The sequence below is a fragment of the Centrocercus urophasianus genome, unplaced genomic scaffold (assembly GCF_019232065.1).
Source record: "Centrocercus urophasianus isolate 14NV4802_14NV808 unplaced genomic scaffold, USGS_Curo_1.0 seq_14, whole genome shotgun sequence".
Classification (NCBI taxonomy): Eukaryota; Metazoa; Chordata; class Aves; order Galliformes; family Phasianidae; genus Centrocercus; species Centrocercus urophasianus.
In genome coordinates this window covers 34,415,650-34,439,040 of record NW_024884586.1, presented here as the reverse complement: position 1 = coordinate 34,439,040, position 23,391 = coordinate 34,415,650, and the positions used below count along the sequence as shown (strand labels likewise).

Genomic DNA, 23,391 nt, shown 5'->3' with positions numbered 1-23,391 from the left:
ACAGGAGAAGATTCTAACCACGTTCGTGAAACATGGAATCTCAGTCATAAAACTGGGTCTAAATATAAGTCAAGTAATGCAAATACATAAATCAAAATTAAAAAATCATCAGGTAGTAATTAAGAGTCCAAACTCTTAAGTCTGAAGGAGAAATATGTAGCAATTTAAAGGACAGACATCCATCTGAGGCTCGAATGTTTCCCTGCAGTGGACATAGATATCGATCTGCTTGTAAAACAGCTTATTTTTCCATTGTCAGCAATTTACTAAAAACACAGGATTACACTGACTCTTTAAGGATTCTATTTTTATTTCTTCAGTTTTTTTTTTTTTCTTTCCACACTGTCTTTCCTCCTGGCTCTTTATAGTCTTTTTCTTATATTACATGCAGTCTTCCAGACCTAAGTCAATGAATGAGAAATTATGCACCAGTGATGGCTAATATGGAAAGACACACAGAAAAGCAGTAGTTAACACACATTCTGTTTCTTTGAAGCAGTTGTAGAAATACCAAAATGAGAATATTATATCAACAGACAGCTTTGTTATCCACAATTTAAAAACTTCATTAAATATGAAGAACTCAATCTATGGTTTTGATGCAGGAGAGAAAAAATTGACATGCAGCCTTATCAGACTGAAAAAGGCATCTTTTTTCTGCTTTTGGGCCTTCTAGCAGTTGTTCAAGTAACACCTCAGGTGTTGGTCTGTATAGAGCTCTCTAACAATACTCAAGTAAGGAATAATCATGTTTCAGCAGCACACGTGCTAAAATTTGAACAAAACAGGGAAGATTAGCATGGCCCCTGCACAATGATAACACTCAAATTCATGAAGTGTTCCATATTTTTTTGTGTCATCCTGGCTTGTATCAGAAATAGTATAGTTTGCAGGACTTGAGAGGTGACTATCCCTCTGTACTTGACGCTGGTGAGGTTGCACCTTCAGTACTATATTCAGTTTTCAACCCCTTGCTACAAGAAAGACATCGAAAACCTGGAGAGTGTCCAGAGAAGGGCAATGAAGCTGTAAAGAGTCCGGAGCACAAGCCTTGTAAGGAGCAGCTGAGGGAACGGGGATTCTTCAGTCTGCAGAAGAGGAGGCTCAGGGGAGACCTTACTGCTCTCTACAACTATCTGAAAAGAGATTGTGGCAATGTGGGGATTGGCCACTTCTCCCAGGTAACAGCATTAAGATGAGAGATAATGGCCATAATGGCCACTTTCTGAAAAACAGTCAAAGCAATTGAATAGTCACAGAAATCATCAGAAAATTCTTGCCCAGAAAATTCTCTTTGCATATAATTTTTCTTCATCTTGGATTAAATGTGTCTGACGCAACAGAACAGCTTGAAATATTTGCTTGTGGACTGAGCAAATTACAGAATCCACTACAACCCTGCGAAGTAGGCAGCTTCAACCTCAACTTCCAGACAGGAAAAATAAGGCACAGAGATGAGTTGGTGAATAAGAGAAAGTCAGTAGCTAAGACGAGAGAAGAACCAAGCAATTCCTACTTCTAGATTTCTGCTGCAGGCACCAGAAAAATATGCCAAGTACTCAGTAATCAATATAGTAATTACTTTACAATCTCAGCCCCCAAGATCCATCCTAAAAAACCTTTGCTGTCATTTCATCCACTCCTTATTCTCTGTATTCATTGAGCTTCCATAGAAATCTACACAAACCAATTTGTCTTGCTTTCCATTTCTGATTTTCTATTAGATACATTTGTTAGCTAACAGTGAAAGCTTTTTCAATGTGATGTTATAACAGACAAATAATACCATCTTTACACGACAGGAGAAACCAGCACTAGTGATACAGGACTGTCGCTCTTCAATTTTCTTCCCTTTTTCTTCCTTTCCCCTTCTCTGTGCTGTGCCCACTAAGAAGCTCATCTAGTTCTATCATGATTCCAGTTACAGTCACCTCTCCTATTAACATTTTTTCATATATTTACTCCTCTTTTACATGAAATTGCATTATGTGAAACTGCGCTCCCAAGTTACTCATTTCAGATGATGTTTCCGTGCTTCCTGCTAGTAACAGAAAATTGTCTTCCTTGCATTATGCACTGGAGCATGCATTCCATAATTTAAATTAGTTCAAGTGAGGGTCACCTTAAAATTCTCATTGTTCCAATTGGAAAAGATAATAGATCTGATCACATCTCAACCATATAACTCAAGCCTTTGTGATTTGGTTTCATTCTCAAACCCTCATGTTGTACATTGTCTGCTATAGAGCAATTTCTTCCAGTTGTAGCTGTGCAGGCTTACATCATCCTGTACTAAGTAATATTGATAACAATATTCGCCTGGGGAAAAACTTCAGATATCCTATCTGGAGGAAAAACTCTCTCAGAAACAGAGATAAATCCACTTGACTACAAAGCACTTATATGAAGTTATCTAAAACATATATCAGAGAAACAAAAGAAAGCATAGTTCTCCTTTACTCTTCCAGAAATCAGACAGGATGGTTATCAGAGAAAGAAAAAAGAGAGAAAAAGGCAGAAATAATATTAAAAAAAAAAAAAAAAAAAAAAAAAAAAAAAGCAGGCTTTCGGTAGGATAATAATAAAATAAATTTTGTTCAGGCATGAAAATGGGTGCTATTTTACTTTTCCTTCTATCTCACTAATTCTGAAAGTCTCTTCAATTTGAAGGTTCTCTGAAGACTTCCATGAATAGAGTTCCTGACTGACAGTGAGCACTGCTGGAGGTGAAAACATGAGGAAAACCATCAGATATGAAAGCTTCACATGTAAAATAGCAGTTGATGTGTGACTTGAAAAAATGCAACATTTTTTTTACTGGGGTCAATAGGAACCTTCACCCTTACAGCATTCCTTCCAGGAGCAATGAATCCACAGGGCAGAAAGGTAGTTTGTCAGTACATTATCTCCCCTAAGAATAAAGTGAAGCAACTATTAAATTAATATATATCATATATGTATAGTATTGTACTATTATATACTCTAGGCAAATGTTCAAGATTAGAGCCCACAGCATCTAAGATTTTATCACAAGAAATTTAGCAGAAAATGTCTGAACTTCTCTAGCCTGTATCCTATTGCCAACTTCAGCTACTTCTGCAAATGGCGTGAAATCTGGTGCTACTGACCACCTGGAACTCATGGAGAAACATTGTGGAAATCCTGCACAGCAGTAAAAGGTGATTCAGCCATAGGAAAAATCTTGTCCAACAGCATTAGATTTTCCCAGTAGACATTCAAATTCAGGTATTAGACACACACACACAATGTACATATGTAGCATACTGAATTCCGGAGCTAGGAAAGGGAAGATGAAATGAAACCCTTTAAAAAACGAATAGAGCCAGAGCATACAAAATATTCAAGCAATAGTATCCTGTTGATCAGTTTATAAGAGACCTGTCACTCACTGACACAAGGTAGAGCTCCCAAAGCAGAGCCATTCTTTACATGATATCATCACTCCTGTCCTTCACAGTTCAATGCAAAATGAAGGTCATAAGACTGCTTTAATATTTGCTGCTTTTAGCCCATTTGTACCGTGGGCTAGCTTAACTAAACCATACTATGTAAGATATAGAATAGATGAAATAATCAATTATAAAGAGTACGAGCATTTTAATTATTTGTTTGCTTTCATTTCTAACATTAATATTAATAAACAGAGTAATAAAATTCACTGCAAGGGGAGAGTAAAGTACACAAAATGTTTTACTGTTTATAACAGTAAATAATGTGTGGCATCCATCTCCACCAGACAGGAAATAATACCTGATGATAACTCATCATTTCAGAAGAAAAATGTCATATGAAATTTGAGCTATTTTATGTATTTCCTAATAGATCAAAAGGAGGAAAGAGAGATCACAAGGAGAAATCTTCCGCAAGTAAAGGTTAATCCTCTCAAAACTGACTGATCAAAACATGTTTAAATTAGAGTGAGACTTGTTTTTAATCTCAGGGAACCAGGGAAGGATTGGAAAAATAGGAATGATGATTTTCTCCTTAACTAAGAGCTGAAAAAAATTTGTTTTGTGCTTTTCTAACTTTTATATTGAAGAGTATCTGTGAAATACATTGAACAAAAATAGCTACAGAGTCACTTCCTTCACTAAAAGCAATTTACAAAGAAAGTTTGCCAGCACAGCAGAATCATGAGAATGAAGTGGGGCAATTATTTGTAGAAAACATTAAATCTGACTATTATCTTTTTCACAAATTGCCCTTGACCGATCAGCTCTCTCTTATCTGAAGAAATGTGTGGGCTGGCATAAGAGTACTAATCATCAGAAAAAACAATGAGCTTTTACAACAAAATTAAAGATAAAAAAAGTGCCAGAAAAAAAAAAAAGAAAAGCTACTTCCAAGAAATAGTTGATAATCATTTGAAATGGCAGTGGATAGCATTAGATGTCCTCCACCCACGATGTACCTTCCAGTCTCATATTCACATTCATTCACCTCTAGCATATTTACCAGACATCCAGACATCAGATGTCTTTCTGTCCAGGGTAGAGGACTAGACAGCATATGGTTCCTACTTAATAAAGAGAACAACGTTCTGTTTAGAATATTAGTATTTATAGCTGTTAATTTCTTTAATAAATCCTATCCACTTAAGAAAAGTATTATTCACTTATCACTCCAAAATGTAATAATAAAGAAGAAATACGTTCACAGACCACCTACAGTTATCTATGATTTATTCTGTTTTGGTTTTGTTTGTTTGTTTGTTTTTAAAATAATATATTTGCTAAATCTAGTAAAAATTCTAGGGAAAAAATACAAAATATTTCAGAATGCTAATCAAAGACAAATTGTCCCCACACTTCTAAGGTATTTTATTCACGCAGAAAACCTCTTTCAGACTTTTTTTTTTTTTTTAATACCAGTCTCTAAAATCTTTAATGAGTGAAAAATGTTGTTGACTTTAACAGAGGTTCACCTCACTAAATAAGGATCTCTGACCCTGTCTCTGAGACTCTGAAATATTTTCTGCTTGTATTTTATAATGGTCTTCTGAACTTTGACACTGCATTCACATGACAACTTCTTATTTAGATGTTGAACTGGAAACCCCCAGTTTCCATGAAATATTCCTTAATTATCTTAGTCAAAGTATACAAATTTTAGAGGTTAATTTGATTTAACAGATTACTATGTGTTTGATACAAGAGGTATCTACTAGTCTTTGATCAACATTAAACACAGTAATGTCTTAAATATTTTTTCTTCTTCATGTGTTGATTTAAGAGATTAATGAGATTATTCTAAATTGACTTTGAGAGTCTGCCAAAAATCAGAGAGCCTAGAAAAAGCACATGACATAAGCTATTAACTAGACTAGCCAATTAGCCAGAGACAAGGCAAATAACCTATGTACAATACAGTTTTTAAAACTCAGATCATACTGCTTCTTTTCAGAACTTTGTGGTAACAACTAACAAGCATATCAGAAAGAGATGCATGTATATCTCCAATCTACTTCAGCAATGATTCTGTTAGCTTTTAGATCTTATTGTCTTTCCTTTTGTATGATATTGACAAAATTGTTCACAGTAACTGAATGGCCTTTAAACCCTTAAGCTTTTTTCCCCAGTCCACATAACTAACATCCTTTCTTATGATAAGGCCTGACAGCTATCTAGTGGACCCATCTAAGTAAAGAAAATTCCACTCTGTCACTCTTTGGTATTTTGTTGAAAGAGTTACAAGTTAAGAACTGAATTACTGGATAAAAATCAACAATTCTCTCATTTCTGTAAACACTACCTTTGCCTGAAAGGAACATCTTCACAAAGACATCTATTTTGTAGGTTATTCTAAATACCTTATTGTGGCACTTTGAGGAAGTAGTTTCCACTGCCATGCTGCAGAGACAGGATAGTAGCTGTTGCCTCTGAAATGTCAAACTAAGTCCTTTGGAGAAAACATCTGAACTTTCTATCTGTGAAAAACAGAAGAAGTAGGATAAAAAACAGTGATAACTTTTGAGCAATACAGAAGTGTTGAGAAATCTAGATTTTTAGAGAAAAAATCCAGAGCTTTATTATTTAAACAGTCTTTTATGCCAAAGGCTTTATGAATAAAATAAAAACTTTAAAGGAAGATACAGTGTATGATAAACAAGTGGATACATAGCAACATCTACATAGACTAATAGAATCAACACAGAATGGTTTGGGTTGAAAGGGACCTTAAAGATCACCCAGTTCTAACCCTCTGCGAGGAGCAAGGTTGCCAGCCACTAGACTGGGATGACAAGGGGCCCATCCAACCTGACCTTGAAGACCTCCAGGGATGGGGCATCCACAGTTTCTTTGCACAGCCTCTGCCAGGGCCTTACCACCCTCTGATTAGAGAATTTCCTTATCTGAATCTCCTGTTTTAGCTTAAAACCATTTTCTCTTGTTCTATTACTATCAGACTCTATAAATACAATCATCAAATCTCTTTAGAATTGAAAGGACTTTACAGGTCTCCTAGTCTAACTCCCTGCAATGAACAGGGACATTCATAGCTAAATCAGGTTGCCCGGGGCCTAATTTGAAAGTCTGCAGGGACAGGGCATCAACATCTCTGGTCAACCTTGTCCTGCGCTTCACCGATCTCACTCTAAAAGACTTTTTCTTTATATCTAATCTAAATCTACCCTCTTTAAGCTTGAAACCATTTCCCTTTTTCCCCTTCGTCCATCAGAACAGACCCTGCCAAAGAGTGTCTCCTTCCTCCCTGTAATAATAGACTCCTGGTTTTTTGTTTGTTTTTTACTTTTATACACTAGTTTTCTTACATTAGAGACACTGAAAACAGAAGATCTTGAGTGAGTATTTCCATGTGTACTCCATGGTCTTTAATATTGCACGCTTAGACGTCACAAGAAAACATTTCCCACACAGGATCACAAGTGTTTGGTATAGATTTGCCCTGGTTCTTGTTTTACCTTCAAGCACTCACAAAAGACCATCAACATAGGCAACAAAGGTAGTGAGTACTAGTGAGCTATTCTGCAGGAACCTGCCAAGAACAAGAGAGGACACATAGTGCTTTAATCTGTTATCTTGGCAGCAGCAGAAAATCCTAAAGGGAAAGCACTCACATAGGCCAGCTGTCCTCTTACAGTTGAGCTATATGTCATAAGATTTCAAGCTTTGTTATAAAGTTCACTTTGTGAATGTACCTAAAAACAAATAAACAAGCAAACAAAAAATACAAGCTCTGAGCAAACACACAGTTACAAAAAATAACAAGGACCTACAGCTATAAATACATTAAGTACACTGAAAATGATGCTTTAATACCCCACTGTTTTTCATAGCAAAGTTTTCTAAGGCTGGATGTTTTTCACAATATATCACAATCTCAAGCTTTCAAGAGGAAAAAGAGCCTTTCAGGAGAAAATAGCCACAGGAAATAGAGCCTGAGAGACTTTTTTTTTTTTTTTTTTTTTTTTTTTAAATATAAAAAAGCCCCCAGTCTGTGGAAAAAAATATTCTTCATTAAAACTAAGTCCACTTGCATTCCATTTTCTTGTTAAGGAATTTAAAAAGAAAAAATACAGCCTTTTCTTATCATCAGCTTTGACTGAAGTCTATTGAACAAGGGTCCCATGCCAAAACTATGAGCAATCAGAACAGTTTAGGTTTGCTCTAGAAGAAAGTTGATATCATAATTACTGGCACTTTTTGCCTTTTATATTTCAATTTCAGAACAGGTGATACCATAGTCTTTCACTGGTACAGCCACACCTAAACAAATTTATTCACAACACAGTGTAACTGCAGTCTTGCAACAAGCACAATTCTTGCTGGTCCGTTTTCAAATATAGGCTTATCCAGAACAAATTTTTGAAGCCTGCTGAAAGCAAGGAAACAGCTTCTTTCAACAGCTTTTTAATTCAACTAGTTTGTTGTGGAAAAAGCTTTGTAACCATCATCTTACCTCTGCGTTGTCACACTATGTAATTAGGAAAATATTCTCCTTCTCCTCCTGTTAATATAATCATCATTTGGATATTTTGGTTGTTGCTTTTATTAGTATTATTAAACAAAATAATCCTAAGAGCTGGTATTCCAAAAATGATCTAAGAGCATTAAACAGCACTTGTGACCATTAAGGACTGATCTGGATCATTGCATGAAAGTTACTGTAGTAATAAACCCACGTAGTTTTCCAAGTGATTCCATTTAATTCCACAGCAAAAACAAATCACTTGTCCTGCAGAGTACTTTACATTATTAATCCACTGCTGATGGTCTTTCTGACCAGAGAAGTCATCACAGTCATCCCTCACTTACTCTTTCATGCAGGTATATCAAATTGCACCACTTTGAAAATAGGCAGGCAGTGTGCCCCAGCAGTCCTAGAGGATCACCTGGAGAACAAGTATATGCTCAGAGCACTTGGGAACATTCCTCTAAAAATATATGTTTGTAACCATGCAAGGAGACCTGGGACAGAGTTCAGTGACTGGATATAAGCACTGCCCTGGATAAACAAAGCGGTACAACAATTTTATAAATACCATTATTCTCATTTTACTGACAGGGACATTGAAGCACAGCTGCTTACATAATTGTTCTTGTATTTTGTGGCAAGTCTGAATCACAGTAGGAGGTTTTTACACTCAAGAAATGAAACTGTGAGTTCAACACAGTGCTGTGTGGACTGGATACTGGGACATTATCCAGGAAAATTTATTGTGACCATTTGCTTGTCCCAAACCATATGGACAAGCCTGGACTTCCCAGAAATTGCTGTGCCACAGAATATATCTACAAATTCATGTGCCTTAATTGTTCTATACCCTATTATTTATAACTCGAGATTCACTGTCTAGAGCAGCACTAGCCACATGTCTGATAAACATAGTACAATGGGAAGAATTACATAATAAAAATAAACCTAAGTATTACTGTATTATTAGCATCTATATTTAATATAGAATGATGTTTTGGCATTATTGTGCTTGGGAGGAACAGTCTTTAAAAGACTATTTATTTATAATATGATGAAAATAATTTTATAGGAAAGATTTGTTTCATTTTTTTGAGCTAAAGCCTATGGGTAGCTGCAGTCTGGTTTGAGCAGAGGAATATGTTTGCACTGTACAGCTTTTCATTTGAGATAATAAACTATGCTTTTCGTACTACATGAAAGTATGGCTTTGATTTTTCAGTCACTAATTCTGTTATATATACATATATATATATAGATGGACAGAGAGAGGTTCTCTTGGAAGACTACTCCTGAGGAACTTTCTCTGATGAAAGTGAGTTTTGTGAAGCAGCGCCATGTCTGGGGAGAAGTGACTTGCCTTAAGGTTACGTGTCACCTCAGTGCCAGAGGCAACTCAGGAGCATTAAGGCTTTCTGTCCAGTCTCTTATTCTATGGAGTGGTCCCAAGATTCTGGAAGCCAGTTGGTCTCTGTCTGTCACAAATGCTTTCATCCTTTTACACATCAATATCTTGTTCTTAAAATAATAAGCATGGTTGGAGTAGAGTTAGTAATTGAAATTTATGACTTATGTACCCTATTTTAACACTTTTCCGAAGACTCATTAAATCTCTTTTATGTGTATTTTTCCTTGCCTCACAGTTTCATTAGCTGGAAAAGGGAGAATAAAGTCCCATTTACAACAGTACTAATGCTATGCAAGGTCCTTGCTTGACTGATGTTCTAATGAATTATATGTATTGTAAACAAGTACTGCAAGCCAGCCCAAGGTCTTCTCCATTAATTTTTCATTAATGAAATGCACCACTTAGCCTGTTTGACACTTAAGTGATTCCCATAAGCTTAAAATAGAGGTCACCATAATGAACGTATTTGAAAGTGTCATTGAGGGAACAAGCTAATCAACTATTCATTCCTCCCCAAATACTTATAAATTCACAAGCTAGTCAGTTGTAAAATTTGAAAACCAGTAATATTTTAATTCTTAAAGAAGCTGCCAAGATTTAATGAAAAAATAAAAACTCTAATAAGTGAGATTTTTGCTTGGGGGCTTTTTCTTCTCTACTGCTTTTACATTCCATGGCAGGCAAGTTCTTATGCCTTATTTATCTTAGTATATGATAAAAAAAGAATACTTATATAGGACAGGAGCAAATGAAAGAGTGGAGTTAACCCCTGATACTCTGTACTGATTGACTGTAACTGATGGGGAACGTCAAGCCACATTAATAGACAATCCCTCTTCCATGTTCCAAAAAGAGGAAAGCTCAGTCATGAATCTTTAATGCTAACCTCTGCCAAGAAAACTCTGCAATACAAGCCTTGATCCAGCCAACATTTTCTGCTAGTCAGCAACCTAAATTCTAAACAATAGTTTATCCTAGATGTATTGGACAAGGCATTTTGTGATTTAGTCATAACAATTGTCTGCAACAATCAGGTAACAGCTGAATTGCATCCTTTGGGCTTGAAGATGAAGATGGGACATTGATAGTTCTTTCAAACTCTGTCAATCAGAGTTCAAATCAAAATCTGTCTATATAGAAGAATGAATTAGAAAGAAGAAAAAAAAAAAAGAAGAAGAAGAAGAAGAAATGGAGGAGAGCTCTAGAACTAAGTAGAAATTCTTTTGACTGCTCAAGGCTCTTGATGACTTAATTTGCTGTACACTTTGCTTTGAGAGACAGACTACAGGCAGCCAACAGGCAGTCTGAAATTGCCCCTGAGGCAAGCTCAATGCAAGGAAGGCAGCTGTGCGGCAGGCATGCTACGTCTTCAGCAACTTGGTGCTTCTGTGGCCATGCAGAGACCTCCCCCAGAAAGCAAGACAAAGAGGGGAATTTCACTCAGCTCCTTTGTACTTCTACTGAGCACTGGCTTTGGTACAACTACATGTGATGGATGAAGCAAAAAATGCCATGGTTATCCTCATGGTTTTTTTTTATAAGAACAAAATAGAGATATATAACTAGACTAAATTAATAAGGAAAACTGAAGGAATACATTTTAGGCCTCTCTAACATTGGGCAGCACTAAAAGTTTCTGAAACTTTGGCTATATTAAATGTATAATGAAGAAACAGAGATCTGTGGTATCCTTTATCTTGCCTGGCATAGCTACTGGATTTAAAAGGTACTGAATTGCCGGAAGCATTCTTTGTCAAGTGTTGTAAAATCAAGATCTCAAATCATTTAAGAGATCATGTACACTGGATCATATACTAATCCGTGAAGAATAGTGTTCTTCAAAGCATCCCAATAACGTACAGCCTACAAAAAACTCCCGCTAGTTTCTTCATTTTCCTTACTGTTTTCAAATTGTTCAGTCTCTGTGCAAAACCTATCTTTTCAGTCATTACTGAGTGTTGTTTAATTTTTTGGTCTTCCACCTCACAGATATCCATCTTATTGCAGAGTTCAATTAATGGTAGTGAGATTTAAAAACTCTGAAATTAGTTTTTATAATGTAACAGACACAACATGATCTATAGAGGATGAAAAAATGGGATGAAAACATATCCAAATCTTATTCAGTTCACACGGTTTATTACCTATTTTCTCTTATTTTGGTTAGGTCTATTACAGAAATTGCAGTTCATATATGTTTAACATATTGTCCTACAATTTGGAACTATTCCTCTCTTTTTAGACATATGAAATATTGAGAGATAAGAAAGATCAGAAAGCAGCAAATCTTTACTTACTCATACTTCAGTTTTCAAATTATCTTATTAACTTTTAGAAAATCCAACACAATCCAAAGGAATTTTGGTCACTAGTGGCCAAAAACAAATGCCTTAAGACAACTGTCTTAGAGTTGGGTCACAGGCACAAAAAGCAATGACTTTGTTTTTGCCAAAAGACTGAAATAGTAAAAGTGCAGTCAGCTCTCTGGGGAGGTATAAATTACATCTACCTGAAATTCTGATGCATGAGTTCAGGCTAATATAAAAAGAAATACAGTGGGATTGACTGCCTCACATTTAGTTGTCACATTAGAACCTATCTTAGGTCATCAGTAAAAAGTAATTGAAATACAGTAAAGTGATGGATAATTTCAGTGGGCCGTGCAAAAGCAGCTCCTTACTCACGAGGTGCTTTCTTTGGATGGACATCCACCAGAATAGAAACAGTGAGACCGAAATGCTAATTAGTTTTCTGGGTTTTTTTTCCCTCAGATGGTCATGGAATAAATGCATGAGAAGATGAAAGCATTCACCAATTAAAGTATTCACACCTTCAGACATTCAATGCAGGATTGAGGCTTACTCATTACATGGATGGCAGTAAAATGGTCTTGTGCTCTTTTTCTTCTAGGGTTAGTAAATGAAAGCATTCATAGCCCTGAGGGACACTTTTGCACCAGCAAGAAATTCTGAAGGCAGTTTAGAAATGGTAATGAATATTATCATGCCTACCACTCTCACCATATGTGCGAAGCAGGATAATGAAAGCTAATCATCATCACCATCATCATCATCATCAGCTAGTAGTCCAAGGCCCTGAGTGAAATGAGCAAGTAGGTCCTGGACTTTCTGAGGGCTGAACAGGTGCCTCCATAAAAACAGAACACGCCACAGGCTAATTGGCTCTCTTGTTGGCACTTATAGTCAAGAGACCAGCTAATGAGCAGGAATTAATGCTGAAATTCTTAAAAACAGCTGCCTTGCTAAGGCCTAGACAGGAACAACAGATAAGAAGCATACAGAAAAAACTTGACCTGGTCATTTCTGTACACTAATTAAAACAAACGGCCTTCTCCTTTAGGGTTTCCCTCATTGACATTAAAGGATTTGAAACAACTCAATAACAAATTAGGAGGACTGATATTTGCCCCTCATGATTGCATCCAGGTTGCTACTTGCATACAGGTTACATGTAGACATCAAGAAAGCTTAGAAATACCAATGTTAAATTAGATGATATTCTTCCCACTTGATGTTTATGTCAGCATAGGCAGAAGCTATTAGTGGCTATTCAAATCCGCCTATGATTTTTCTGTCTGGTAAGATTAGAAGTTATGGAAGTGGTGATGTTGCTGGCATGTGGGCAAAAAAGGGATATAGAAGTTTGTTTAAAGTTGCACCTTAATACAGCTGGGGAAATAAACAAATAACACTAAATATTTAAGTACACATTCTTTCCCTGTCCATTTACCTTCAAGTTTTATAATACATCTTTCATCACTGCATGAATGTCTATTTACAGAATTCTAAATCTACAGCACTTAAAAGCAACATTACCTTGGGAAAGCATGCAATACAAATCACAGTATTCCTTCTCACAGCTCACTGCACAGACTTAAGGAGAGACATCTATTGATGAATGTCTCATATTATTTCATTTAATGTTAATGATATTCACCCTGCATATCTGACAGAAGACTACAGAGCAACAGATGATTTAGGCAAATGCTATTGGCATATGAAATCTCACATATTAGGTCTCTAACAAAGTGTGCACAGCCAGCTGGAAGATAGTTACCATACTATAAGTTAGGGAATGTTCATACTGAATGGTAATATCTTCAGTCAGATTAACTGACATAGTGAAAAAACAGCAGATGAGTTTTTGGTACACCAGACCTCCTTCTGTATCTTTGCAATTACTATGTACCAAACTTATTTAGGGGGTTTCTGCTTTCATCTCCCCTAAAACACACCAACTCAAGACATATGATGAAAGAACATCAAACACACATAGTTGTATCTTCTTCCCCCGAAATAGATCAGAGGTCATATGACCTAAAGTTACTTTTAAAGCAGGTCTTAAGACTTCTTTGTAGATTCAATATGCCCTGAGAAGTAGCTTCTTGTTACAGCTTGTTACAGCTATCTTCCATTTGTAAAAAAAGAATATTCCTCTTCACGGATGTCAATGCAACATCTTTCTGCCAATTTCAAATTCATCATCACGAAAAAATACATATTCTATATTAAGAAGAAAAAAAAAAAAAGAGGAAAAAGAAAAGATGACAATTCCCTGCAGATTTGGGAACAACGTGAAGGAGTTGAAAGGTAGTGTGCTGCCCAGAACCACCTTGAAGATAAAGAATAAGAATATGGAATTTCTCACACTGAAATGAGCACACACTTATATGCTACAGTGGATCATGCATCAAAGAAGCTGACAATGCCTCTGAAAACTATAGGGATTATCCTCAGTACTTGAAAGCAATACAACTTGCCTGACAACAAAGAAGGAAAAAGCATTGACAGAGCTGAGAGGCAAGGTCTGGTTCTAAACACACAATGCTTTAGCCTGCAGATTTTCTTGAAGCAAGCCTCTTCCTCTCTGAGATACAAAAGACAGCTAACAATAAGCTGGAAAGAGAACCAAGTTTTACAGTTTAATGAATTCAATTCATTCTATAATTGGGTCACATCAGTAAAAATATATGCAAATTTATGGGCTTTCAATGAGCTTGGCAGTAACGAATGCCTAATAAATCATTTTGTAAAAAACAATGGTTCTGTATTCTTCCCCCAAAGCCCCCATCATGTCATTACACAACCCTACAAATGCCCTGCTGAGGACTGATTCAAGTATGCACAGTAGACATGCAGGATGTAGCTCAAGATTGTTTTTCTTAGAGCTGTATTCATGACAGAAGGTGAGGACATAAACTCTTAATTGAAAAGATAACAAAATAAGTACTTGAGGAAGTAGTGACTTGGTAGGTTGATAACAATCAGTAAAAAACTCCTGAAAACATATGGATTATGTGGGTTTTTCTTCTAGTTACATATCCCGGTCCAACCAGCATTTCACAAAGAGGAATAAATTGCTGAAAGCCCCTTCCCGTGCGGGCCCGCCCCGCGTTTTTTTGTTTTTTGAATATAGAAAGGAAACCACTTTCTCTAAAGGCTTTGGAATGTAGATCTCAATGAAGCAGAAAGTGTTTTCTAAAATGATTCAATTACTTACAAAAATGTTGGTAATTTAACAGGAATTAAAAGTACTAAATGTGGAAGTCTCCTGTTCTTCCACACATTTAAATAGAAACTGAACATTGTGTTTGAATTTATTCCACTAGTCCTTTTCTGAAGGCTCCAGTGTTTTCATTAGCACATTGGTATTGGTCTAAGCATTTCTTACAAGAGCACAATGTCTGGATCAAAGAGCTGAGTCAGACTAATACTCCCTGTTGGTGAATTTGCTGCAGCAGCATGCTGCCATATTCTGAGCAAGGGTGACCTTTGCCAGTCTCCTCTCTGTTGACAGCATCAGTAATATATGTCAGGGATGTTAGATCAAATGAAGTCCCAGTCCCCACTGCTGGCCTCCTATATGTCGATTCACTCCAGTGACACTTTGTCCAAGTCTGTATAAACACGGTAACGCTGCTGATACCCTTCCTAAAACATTCCAAAACCTACTCATGAAATGTATTCAGAGACATAAATATTACCACATTCTAAGAGAACAACTCACATGCAGAGTCAAGCCAGAAGTTTCCAGGAGTAAGACCAGTAAGAATTCTATTAAGGACTATTTAAATGCTATGTATTCAGGGACCGTGCTATTTTCATTACCCTGTCAGTCAACATCAAGCATCTTTCAGGTATAATCACTGAAAGTTATGATACAATGAATGACAGGAAGTTATCATATTCATTCAGATGTATATACATAATTTAAACACATATATGCAGGTTGCTCTGAAAGAAATGTATCCTAGTTCCACTGAAACTACAAAGAGCAAAATAACACTACTTGATAGAGCAAGTTCTCAGTTACAAAGCACCATTTTCAACATAGTCATCATCATTAGCTATGCTTTTTCACTGGAGATGAACAAGAGCATGCATGTATATAACTAGTTTTGCTCTCAAGAGCTGCCTTCATGATGCATGTGCTTATACACTTACAAACCTATGCTTCAAATTTCATTTGATTTAGTTTTCCCAAGAAATTCCAGAGGATTCTGAATAGGAAGGAGGGGGAAAAAAAGTATCAAAGAACTTCCACAAAATTTCCACAGTTAGAAGAATCCCTTCACTGTATTATCTGTAATACATCCAGAAGTAAACTTCCAGTTCTCATCAATTATAATTTGTTTGTGGCATGGTTGAAAATTACTTGTGCAGACCAGCTTTCTCTTGAACTATATATCTGCAATTTTAGTAACCTTTGTCAAATGACCTTCCAGTCAAGATCCATAAATGAAGCACCATTAAATCAATATTAGCCTCCTTAAATGTTATAAATAGTCGAAGTCCAGTTTTATGGACAAACTAAATCTCATCACCAAGGAGCCTGGCACTGTTTAGCTTTAGATTAGCCATTCAAGATTAACATACATAAAGAAGAAGCAAGAAAATCCAAAGGAACAATGATAAAACCAAGACATTAAAGAAGAGAAAATTTACGAGTTTAACATCTCTTTAGAAGATAGCTAAGGTCTAAGAAAATGAAACAGATGTGTTACATAGAAAAAGTTTTACTTCTGATTAAAAAAACCATGTAGTTTATAACTGTGGCATTCCTATTATTCTGTGAATTGTATCTGTTTACAAGTTTATATATGTGTATATAAATGTATATACTTTCATACATACATGCCTATATAAATGCACTTACTGAGATGAAGCTGATCAACTTCAAGAGAGAAGACAAGATCCATTCGAAAACACTCATAATTTGATGTTCATTCAATTTAGGATGAAAACAGAATTAGTGTGCTTTATAAAGGAAGAACAAACCAAACAATGAAAACTGCTAGGTATTTCCTGTAAAACTTCCAATTCAGACCCAAAAATAATTTAACTGCTGATATTCTTGGAGTCCATACAGCCCATTTCAAGAGTCACTTACAATTGTTCTGGAGGATAAAAAAGATCTTGCATTCACAATTGTTTTACGTCAGGGGACTCAAGTTAAGAAAATCTTAAAGAGGAGTCCTGTATCTTGTGTTACTACTATTCCTTGGACTTTGGAGGAGCCAGTTCCCTCCAGCTGAAGTAATTTTTAAAGAAGGATTAATCCTGCTGTCACATCTAAAACAAGTCTGCAGAAGCGAGTAGTACAGAGGATTAGTAACATCCTTCTGCTAATGTGAAATGAGTTCTCTGATGCATTACTTGCATTTATTCCTCAGTCTGTACAATATGAACTTCTCTAAATCACAAAAATGCTTTGCTATCCCCAACTTCCAGAGCAAATTAATATTTACACAGGTTATTTACTTTGCTCTGGACTGTATGACTGTAATACATATTTTCCACTGTTTCAGCAGAGTCATATTCTAACAGGGCCTTGGGGTTGTGCTCCTTGCTTTAAACCTGATTTGCTATGTCACTGGAGAGTAGTCATTTAACCTTTCTCTGCCTGTGTTTAACATAAATGTAAAATGAACTGATATTATAAACTTGCCTGAAGTGTTTCCATCCCAGGTGTGTTGTAAGGCTTAATTGGTGTCTGTCAAGCTCTTAGTGTGAAAGACAATATATACTGAGACACTACGACTGTTTATGGTGCTTACTAATGCTTCACAGTGCCATAAAACCACTTAGAAAAACATATTTTCCTGTGTGTTTTAGTATCCTAGTTGGGAGAGATTTTCCATAGGGAAATTGATATACACAAGGCATTCTTCATTTCAGATCTCTCTCTCAGCTGTGGAAGATCTCCTTTCATGCACAGGCTCCTCAGCCTGCACTTATGGATCTTGACTGCATCTAAAAATGCCTGGTACATGAATGTGAACAGAATCCAGGGGCTGTCTATGGCCAGATATCAAAGTATTTTCACAGGAAGCTACTTAGATTACCTAGAAAGATGCTAGCCTCCAGCACTTTAACACTATTTCAGGAAGGTATCTCTTCCAGGAAGATGGATGGTTTGAATTCACAAGTGTGCATGTCAGGGCATGAACATGGTTTGAGTGGTAGTATCTACTACTCAAATACAGAAACAATTACTCAAAGAAAATCTTTCATGGACTTCTTTGCTTCACTAATGTAGCTGAATTCAATGGTTTGCACACTAAAGCAGTTGCATTCACTGGTCATTAAAATTACATTTTTCAACAAGAGGGCAGTGCGACAGATTGCCCTGAAAGGTTTTTCAGTATACATCTACAGGTGCTTAAAACATCAGAATGGACAAAAGCCCTGAAAAACTTTGACTGGCTTTCTGCCCAAGCTTCATCTGTTCAAGCTTATATTTTCCCTTATAGCATACCCAGTATGAATGAAACCTCTCCAGTATGCTTATGGCTCAGTCACTGCAGTTAACATGACTTTTTGGATCTGAACAAGTAGAGGCATCCTGGGCAGTTCCCTGCTGGAGATGATTTCACATCCTCACAGAAGCTATCCATGGTACATTTTTATAAATAACTATGCAAAATCCACAGGAATTAACATGAGGTATATAGTCTTCCTAATATCATCTCAGACCTATCATATTTTTTTTAGATATCAGATATAAGAAACTTTCACTATTTTCTTTTCTGTTCCCTAATCTATTCTACAGATCATATAATTTTACTTAGTGCAGTAAACAAACTTAGAAGAAAAAAGAACATTAAAGTACTTAAAATTAGATCATAAACTATGGAGTACACATAACTATAGAGTTCTATTCACTGAAGAATCAGAGATTTAAAGTAGTAATAATTCTGGTATGCAGTGTATATGGATTTAAAAGAAATGTTTTGCACAAACGAATTGTCTACAGTCATTAAATATTCACCAGGTATCTGTAGACATATTTATTCTAGAACTACAGAAATACTTCAAGGAGTTTACTAATTCTTACTAAAGTTGTAATATGTACAATGTTACTTTTTATCTAAACAAGTTCAAATTTTGTAACAGGGCAACCATTTAGGATACAAAAAACAGAACCCTAAAAAAAAAAAAAAACCTATGTTGAAATTTTCAGTCATTGCTACTAAACAAAAAACAGTTTGAGTTTACGTATATGGAGGCATAGAGCATCTCATTGACTTTGTTCTTTTATTTTGAAGTAAACGAGAATTCAAATGTGAACATGTGTTTATTCCAGAGTCAGCATGTTAGAGCAGGTTTAAAAAAAGCAATAATCCACCTAACACTGCTTGTCACGTCCACGTTTATTTCACCTAAAATTGACACAACATTGCTCCACCAAGGTAATGAGTACTTTAGCTATTGGCTTCAGTAGGAACAAACTCAGTCTTTTCAGTGATACATGATCAGAGTAGAAGTTCCCCAAAATAATCTATAATTAGTAAAGATTAGTAAATTATTTATATGACAAATACCTTCAAAATATTTTAGCCAAGCTAATACTATTCTATTCATCCAGAGTTTTGAAAAGATTTTCTTTTTTTTTAGCCTTCTTCCAAACTTCAGATAAGATTAATACTTAATATGTTAAAAGACTAAGTATCTGCAGTCATCTAACAAACAGCTGCCATATGAAATCTGGGAAGAAAACTCTCTAACACCAATGTTGTGTTAGAAAAGGCATTCCTTTATTCCTCAAGATATGTACAAGGTGACCTAAAAAATTTCAGAGTTCACATTCCACATTTAAATAGTTAAGACATATATATGCAATATATTGGCATACATATTCCGATACATATTTTCCAATAACTTGTTAATATATGCTAGTTTCCTTCAGGGCATGTATGTTGGGGTTATATGCTGGTCTTAGACTACTTACTTTCTCCTCATTTTTTCATCATCAGCTTCACCAGAGTGACTTTAGTCCAACATTTAGCTGAGCAACTTTCTATCTTAGTGCACAACACAATATATGTGAAATCCAAGGAAGAAGTCCTTGCATGTGGTGGATGCAAAGATAAAAGTAGTCTATTCTGACTCCAGTGTTCCTATGAAGCAGGATCACTGAGAAAAACAAGGCCATTCAAACATGCTAAAAAAAGCTAAACTGGAAAGTTTTAGAACTAGCACTAACTAGAACTAATGCATTTGTCCTTAAACTAACATACTTAATACACTGATCTCTACTGCTAAACCAGCCTATATTAGCAATGGCAATTCAGTCCCTGTGGATTACTGTGTGTTTGTATATGCACAAATGTACTGACCATGTAAATGGACACAGTCACAGCTGATAATCACCATTATACCAATGTCTAAGCCACGAGAAACCCAGAAATCCTGATCTGCAATTCATACTCCAAGTACAAACAGAACTAATACCAGGAAATCATCAAGCACCCTTCGAAGGTCATTGGATTAAATGTTATTCAATTATTCAATAAAAAGTGGTTTATTTATATGGTCAATTGCTTTGTAATATTCAAAAGTAGCCTGGATAAAACTAGCAAATACATAGTAGGTTACAGTACAGCATTAGCATTGAATGACCTATGAACACAACATCCATTTTTATGGAACTAATTCTCAAAACAATCAAATTTGAGAGCACCCAGGAGTGCTGCACCAGTTTCTGCAGAAAAAGAAAAGCAGTATTCTTTTAGTTTGCTATAATTATTATTTTTGGATTTTTTAATTTGTTTTTAAAAAATCTGTAAAATGAAAGGCTTTTCCTTTTTACAGAATATCAGCCTGCTTCCTGTTATCATCCAAACTCCTGCTCAGCATTAACAAAAAGATACTTTGCTATGAAAGTGAACAGAATGAATCAGTTAACACTCCTCAAGTATTCACTGAAGTTCAAATAGAAGTTGCCATCTCTAACAGTGAGTATGAGCTATGGTATTATTAATGATATCTAGTGAAGACTGGGATTTTAAGAAATGGGTTTTGGTATTACTTAGACTTAAGCTACCACTGTAGTTGTCTACGAGTAACAATGTTAAGGGCATAAAACCTCTGAGCTTGCTAGTGTACACAGCATAACAAATGACCTGAAGAATTACTAAAAAATAATTCTACAGGGAGATTTTGATGACATCCTTAACCATACTGAATTCTATCTATACACAGTTTCTAAATATTCATAATCACCCAAGGAGATAAATGCTACTCAAATCTTGCAAATCCCTACAGAGAATTTATTTTGCCGGAAATTATTATATTGGAATAAGGAACTCTAATTTTGTAATGTGAATGTATGAAAATGAAAGCATTAATTATTCAAACAAATAAAATGAGAAAATTCATATACACTGTATACTACAGTTCCAGTACAATACAATCTAATGCCTTCTTCCAGGGTCACAGAAGCTGCTGCTTTTGCAGCCAACTGTGCAAAATATCCACACAAAGCTAGGAACTTCTCAAGCTGTGAAAATTTTCTCAATAATGCAAGAATTGGATGTAGGGCTTCATGAGTACAAAACTGTTCAATTCATTTTCTGCATAGACCAACTGTACAAGACCAACCTGCTCCTATTCTTCTTGGTCTTCATCCTATTCTATTTAGAAATTTATTTCAAAAGCCTGACCCCAACTGTAACATTTTAAATGAAAACAAGATTTGTAACATTATTAGAGCTTGCAGTTTTACCACGGCCTCCAGTAGTACCTGAGGCATATGGAAAGTGTGTAATTACATAAGAATTTTGAAGTTGAAAAGGAAAAATCAGAACTAAAAGGATAAATTTCTGTTCTTAACAGAAATAAAATTAAATACCCCTCACTCACATAAAAGCATCTTCGTTTCTCTGCCCATTGAGATTTTGATCCCAACAATTTAAAACCTGTCTTAATAATCTAATTGCTTGCATTAGGCAATACTGGATTAATCCCTGTAAAAATCAGACACGAGCTTAAGTGTCCTATTTCCTGCATGTTTTTTTTTCTAAATTTAGTGATGGCGTTATGTACTCTGCATGATCTAAACAGACATTTCCAGTTTGAAGGAGAGAAAGTCAAGCCCTTACCTCTAGCTCCAACTCTGAATGGCTTACACCTCTGTCTACTGCAGGGAGGCAAGCAGGTCAGAAAATTGCCTAAGACCCTAGAGTGGCTTCACTACACAGCACTGAAAATCCTTAGCTTGTACATAGGATGAAGAGGGACCCTCAACAGAGGATTTCATCAACATGTTGATTGCCTTCTCGTGGCCTTACAAGCATTAGATGCAATGCTCCTGAAAACATTTTCTCCTGCATTTATCATTTTGATCCCTGGGTAGATTCAGAACAAAATTACAAAGCCTTTTGCCAAATCCTGATTGTGGCTCAAGTCCTGAGGCGTCAGCTGTGTTTTAATGAACTGATTCCTGCTACAAGTTGCTCAGCAAAGCCAGTGTGTAAGGGGAAAAGCACTGGATCAGTGATGGTGGCATCATAGCTTGCAAGTGACTGATCACTCACTACTGTCACATCCTTACATTATTTCTAATGAATTTACCTTTTCTCCAGAAGAGTGACATTTCACAGAGCACTAGCAGTGCTCAGGGAGTCCTAAAAACAATTCAGGTGGTTATCCCAGTTGCAGACATCTGTTATTGTCTGACATGGGCTCCGATTAATACATTTCTGATTTTGTTACAGCAGGTCCCCTCAGATGGAAGGGACACCAAGTTCAAGTCACTGACGTGAGAGGATGTAGCTGTAAGTGGAACAGAGCAGATGCTCTGCTTTTGCATCTGAAAATTCTAACCAATGCTGCTACCATGAGTAGTGCTCCATTAAACAGGACTACTACCAGTCTGCTTGGAACACTTCATTGCAGTACCATAACCAAGTTTCCTCCGCAATCAATGAAAAGGTTTTCAATCATTTTTTACTAATAGATCATAACTGTTTTCCAGTAGAAAGACATGGATTTGCCATCCAATGGCAGTTTTATTTAAACTAGCTCTAGTACTTTGCTTTTGCCCTCATCCCTGAATTGTTCTTCATGTAGTGTACAAACATTTATGTAAACGAGCTACAAATCAGAGTGAGAATCTGATCTAGCAGAGTTGGAAATTACTATTACTGCTGCTTTTTACTGTTTTTCTTTCTCAAATGGGTTGGTTTCCTGGTCCAATTTAGAGAATGACTGCACAAATGTAGATGAGAGCCAGCATAGAGCCAGGAAAGTGTAGCAGAATAACAACAACCTAAGACACAATTCCAGATGAAAAGCAGTGCATTGAGCTGTCCTTTTGAGAGGTTACAGTCTCAAAGCCATAGCTGCACACATGAATACTACATCTTCTAATGTAGCCTGGTGAAAATCTCATAGGGAAAAAAAACAAAAAACAATCACTTGAACTTGCTGACATTCATGCTGCATGCATCTATTGACTTGAAGCTTGACATAACAGAAAAAACAACATGCATGATTTAAACACTTCTTGATATCCACTATGGGCTCTCTGTTCAGTAAGAGAAAAGAAATAGAGAAGAGAAGGAAAGAGAGAGAAGAACAATCTCTAACTTTTGTTCTATTTTGTTTAATTAAAATTATTTTACCCTCTGCACATGGCTGGGATTTTCAACACAGGGAACTACAGATTTTTAATTCCTTAAGACATCAATGTGTTCTCAAGAGCTTAAGACCAGTATTGTGGGT

At 36.0% G+C, this 23,391-nt stretch overlaps 1 non-coding gene across 1 annotated transcript; it reads left to right on the top strand.

The window, feature by feature from the left end:
• Positions 1–748: 748 nt before the first annotated feature.
• Positions 749–851, top strand: LOC122158437. Its single transcript, XR_006168233.1, has one exon. It is a non-coding gene; the product is annotated as a U6 spliceosomal RNA (small nuclear RNA).
• Positions 852–23,391: the final 22,540 nt, after the last annotated feature.